The sequence below is a fragment of the Hordeum vulgare genome, unplaced genomic scaffold (genome assembly GCF_904849725.1).
Source record: "Hordeum vulgare subsp. vulgare unplaced genomic scaffold, MorexV3_pseudomolecules_assembly, whole genome shotgun sequence".
NCBI lineage: Eukaryota > Viridiplantae > Streptophyta > Magnoliopsida > Poales > Poaceae > Hordeum > Hordeum vulgare.
The window spans coordinates 6,967-12,500 of NW_025422528.1; the positions used below are offsets into that span (position 1 = coordinate 6,967).

General features: G+C 31.1%; 1 non-coding gene across 1 annotated transcript; it reads right to left on the reverse strand.

Annotated features, from left to right (window-relative positions):
- Positions 1-764: 764 nt before the first annotated feature.
- On the reverse strand, positions 765-844 carry TRNAL-UAG. Its single transcript has one exon. It is a non-coding gene; the product is annotated as a tRNA-Leu (tRNA).
- Between the last annotated feature and the right edge of the window lie 4,690 nt (positions 845-5,534).

Genomic DNA, 5,534 nt, shown 5'->3' on the forward strand with positions numbered 1-5,534 from the left:
AAATCCTAGGCTAATGATACGATAACTCCAAGAATCCAAACGCTCCGTTAATTGATATTTGTAATAATTTGGAAATGAAGGGACAGGGGCGCTTTTTAAAGCACTTCTTTTTGCATAAAAAAATGCAATCTCACTAAAGAAAAATGTTTTATTTAAAACATTTTTTTTCTTTTTAGAAAAGAAATGGAAATTATTTCGAAATCTAATGATTAGAATAGCGGCAGATAATAAGGATCCGCACAAAAGAGTTGCATAACTTAATAACATCATACTGACATGCATCATTAACCACTGAGATTGTAGAGCAGGTACTAGTATCGTGGATTGATGCATTTCAGTTAAAAGACCCGACGTGGCAAAGCCTTGCGTTAAAATAGTACTTGGCGTAGTTATTGTGCTTAAATCATTTTTAGAGTTCTGTATTTTAGGAATGGTATGAAGAATATACAGAGCCCATGAAAGGAAGATCAATGACTCATATAAATTACTTAATGGAAAATGTCCCGAAGAAACCCAACGAGAAACTAAGAATCCTGTTATAGAGAAAAAAGTAACTATCATTCCTTTTTCTGACGAATCACGTAATCTCCCAAGTTCACGAACTAATAAGGTTATCAAATGAATCGTAATCACAATTGAAATCGTTGAGAAAGAGATATGAGTTAGTATATGTTCTAAAGTTGCAAATAGCATAAGGGGAAGGTCCCATTACAAAATTGTAAATTTCGAATTGATTTCTAATCTATTGTATTCCTTTTCAAGAATGCCGCCACTCGGATTCGAACCGAGATGCTTGAGCACTGCTTCCTAAGAGCAGCGTGTCTACCAATTTCACCATGGCGGCTAACTTCAAATAATAGGTAACTTAAAAGAATAATAGCTATTATCTCGGGAATCGTCGATATTGGGAAAGTCCATAAAATTTAGGAACATTAGAGTTTTCATTAAAATGGACTTCGTTTGGTAGTATCGTTTCCATTTTTTTTTTACAATAAACTCTTGCTTTGCCCAATAGAAACACTGGTTGAAAGAGTTGGAACTTCTTTTTTCTAACTTGCAATTATAGATATAGAACTAATTTTTTCTAATTAATTTATCGTTTAAATTTTGAAAATTCTTTCAATACAATGAAAAAAATCCAAAAGGGTTTCTATTTAATGATGAAATTAAAATGGATAAATAGAAAAGGCTTTTTGGATTTTTGAAAAATTTCTAGAATGAAAGTCTTTATGCTCTTATTAATAAGATTTACTAACCTTATGATTTTGGATAAGATAGGTGGAAGTTGTAAGTCCTATTGTAAGAATACTCCACTTTTCATAATTTTCATAATAAAATATGAGCATTCTATTATGAAAATTATGAAAAGTTCATTGATAGGAAAAGAATACTTAGCACACAGTATACCAAACAAAACTTTTTTTTATTGTATATATAAGAGGGGTTTGTTATAAGAATATTGTACCGAAGTAATTCGACACATAAAAGTACATTCAAAGAAGAATCCAAATTATTAAATAATTGGAATTCTTTTTTGAAAAATCAATTCATATTATTCCAAAATCTTATTATTTGTTTGTTTGTTGCCCAGAAAAACCCTTTGGTTTTGGATGCTCATTACCACTGGAAAATGATCTTGATTTTACTAAAGAATAAGATTGTACTATGGAAAAATAAGTCTTTTTCTTCCAAATATTTTTACGAATACGCTTTTTTGACATTGAAGTACGTTTTTTTGGAACTGCCATTCAAAAAGGAAATTACTTTTTTCTAGTTGTATGTGAAAGACATCTATTGCTGCAAATCAATCCTTCTTTCTTGTTTTTATTAGTATTTATACTTAGATACTGAAAGATACTGAAATTGTGAATTATTTTTTACTTCATTTTGTCTAATGCGGATAAGACAAGAATTTTTAAACATTTTTTCTGTATATATTTTATACTTTGTTTTAATAATATAGAATATATAGAAGGGTTTCCCATTTATATCTATTTATATATCAAGTATACTCCATATATAGATATATGGTATGGAAGCCTATCCCCCGGGGGGATAAAAAGAAGGGAAAATTCAAATAGTTAATTAAGCTCAGAATGATATTGTATTGTATTCCATAAAGGAAAGGAATTCTAATCAAAACAAAAAATACTGAGTCTCTTAAACAAGACATTCTAAAACTTAGGTAATTTATAGTCATAAGGACTATTCGATAATTTCTTATAAACATAGATTTTCATTGGAATTCACTCAATCAGTTATGGAACAAGAGAGCTGTTTCATCTTTGTTTTAAAGAAATATAAAAATGAATAGAAAGTAAAAAGTAAAACGATTCCTTTTTTTTTTTTTGTAAATATCTTTATTTAGATAATAACTAGGTAACGAAGTTATTTGATTAACTTTTTGAATTTAACCAACTAAACCCATTCTTCATTTTTTATTATTTCAATGAGATAAATTTTTAAAAAATGAAGAATTCCAGTATTTTTTCTTATTCTTTTTATTTATTCTTTCAGAAAGAGATAAGAGTTGGTTTGGTGAATCGGAAACAATTTTATAGAAAAATTGAAGTAAAAATCGCAATTTCTTTTCTTATGGAACATACATATCAATATGCATGGGTAATCCCTCTTCTCCCACTTCCAGTTATTATGTCAATGGGATTTGGCCTTATTCTTATTCCGACAGCAACAAAAAATCTTCGTCGCATATGGGCTTTTCCTAGTGTTTTACTCTTAAGTATAGCTATGGTATTCTCAGTTCAACTGTCTATTCAACAAATAAATGGAAGTTCTATCTATCAATATCTATGGTCTTGGACCGTCAATAATGATTTTTCTTTAGAATTTGGATACTTGATTGACCCACTTACTTCTATTATGTTAATACTAATTACTACTGTAGGAATCCTGGTTCTTATTTATAGTGATGGTTATATGTCTCACGATGAAGGATATTTGAGATTTTTTGTTTATATAAGTTTTTTCAATACTTCTATGTTGGGATTGGTTACTAGCTCCAATTTGATACAAATTTATTTTTTTTGGGAACTCGTGGGAATGTGTTCTTATTTATTGATAGGCTTTTGGTTTACACGACCAATCGCAGCGAGTGCTTGTCAAAAAGCTTTTGTAACTAATCGTGTAGGGGATTTTGGTCTATTATTAGGAATTTTAGGTTTTTTTTGGATAACAGGTAGTTTAGAGTTTAGGGATTTGTTCCAAATCGCTAATAACTGGATTCCTAATAATGGAATTAACTCTTTACTTACTACTTTGTGTGCTTTTTTATTATTCCTTGGTGCAGTTGCGAAATCCGCACAATTCCCTCTTCACGTATGGTTACCCGATGCTATGGAAGGACCCACTCCTATTTCGGCTCTTATACACGCAGCAACTATGGTTGCTGCGGGAATTTTTCTTCTAGCTCGACTTCTTCCTCTTTTCATATCTTTACCTTTGATAATGAGTTTTATTTCTTTAGTAGGTACAATAACACTATTCTTAGGAGCTACTTTAGCTCTTGCTCAGAGAGATATTAAAAGAAGCTTAGCCTATTCTACAATGTCTCAATTGGGTTATATGATGTTAGCTCTAGGTATAGGTTCTTATCAAGCTGCTTTATTCCATTTGATCACTCATGCTTATTCAAAAGCTTTATTGTTCTTGGGATCTGGATCCGTTATTCATTCAATGGAACCTCTTGTTGGGTATTCACCAGATAAAAGTCAAAATATGGTTCTTATGGGCGGTTTAAGAAAATACATTCCAATCACAAGAACTACTTTTTTATGGGGTACACTTTCTCTTTGTGGTATTCCACCTCTTGCTTGCTTCTGGTCCAAAGATGAAATCCTTAGTAATAGTTGGTTGTATTCGCCCTTTTTTGGAATAATAGCTTCCTTTACTGCAGGATTAACTGCCTTTTATATGTTTCGGATATATTTACTTACATTTGGTGGGTATTTGCGTGTTCATTTTCAAAATTACAGTAGCACTAAAGAGAGTTCCTTGTATTCAATATCCTTATGGGGAAAAAGGATACCCAAAGGAGTGAATAGGGATTTCGTTTTATCAACAACGAAGAGTGGAGTTTCTTTTTTTTCACAAAATATACCCAAAATTCAAGGTAATACAAGAAATAGGATAGGATCCTTTACTACGTCTTTTGGGGCTAAAAACACTTTTGCCTATCCGCATGAAACGGGAAATACTATGTTATTTCCTCTTCTTATATTACTACTTTTCACTTTGTTCATTGGATTCATAGGAATCTCTTTTGATAATGGAGGAATGGATAATGGAATAGCAGAGTTAACCATATTATCAAAGTGGTTAACTCCCTCAAAAAACTTTACCCAGGAAAGTTCTAATTCTTTTGTAAATTCATATGAATTTATTACTAATGCAATTTCTTCTGTAACTCTAGCTATCTTTGGTTTATTCATAGCATATATCTTCTATGGATCTGCTTATTCTTTTTTTCAGAATTTGGATTTAATAAACTCTTTTGTAAAAAGAAATCCTAAAAAAGAATTTTTGGATCAAGTAAAAAAAAATATATACAGTTGGTCATATAATCGTGGTTATATAGATATTTTCTATACTAGGGTCTTTACCCTCGGTATAAGAGGGTTAACCGAACTAACGGAGTTTTTTGATAAGGGTGTTATTGATGGAATTACCAATGGAGTGGGTCTTGCTAGTTTTTGTATAGGAGAAGAAATTAAATATGTAGGGGGAGGTCGAATCTCGTCTTATTTATTCTTTTTTTTATGTTATGTATCTGTGTTTTTATTCTTTTTTCTTTCTTAAGTTAAGGAATTCAAGTCTCTTGCAAAAATAACTATCCTACCCCTTTCTACAATCTCTCTATAATCCCACCTTGTTACATAAGGTAAGTATTGTATAATCGTTCGGTTTTCCGCGATTTTTTCCATTCCTCTGTGTAAATACCCTAATATGGGTTCACAATCAATAACATCCTCACCATCAAGAGTAACGATCAGTCGAAGAACACCATGCATTGATGGGTGTTGAGGGCCCATATTGACTATCATGAGATCTTTTTTTGTAAGCGGTAGACTCATATCCTTTCTTCCTTAATTCATTATTCCATGAAAATGGATTATTCCATGAATTCCTCAAAGTGAGGCTCATCAAAATGAAAAATCTAAGACTACTATAAAGACTACTAAAAAAATAATAAAACAAGAAAAAAATTTGAAGGATTAAATTACTGCTCCCGAATATTCAACTGACCGATTAATTTCTTATAACGTACTCTATTTTTCTTTGCCAAATAAGCCAGCAAACGTCGACGTTTTCCCAAAAGTCTTCGTAGACCTCTTTCCGATGAAAAATCTTTTTTGTGTAATTCCAAATGTGAAGCAAGTCTCCGTATCTTATTGGTGAAACTGAATACTTGAAATTCAACAGAACCCCTGTTTTCTTCTTTTTCTTCTTTAACCATAAATCCTAAAATTTTTCTACCTCCTTTCTTTTTCATGTATTTTTCTGATCAGGAAAAATAA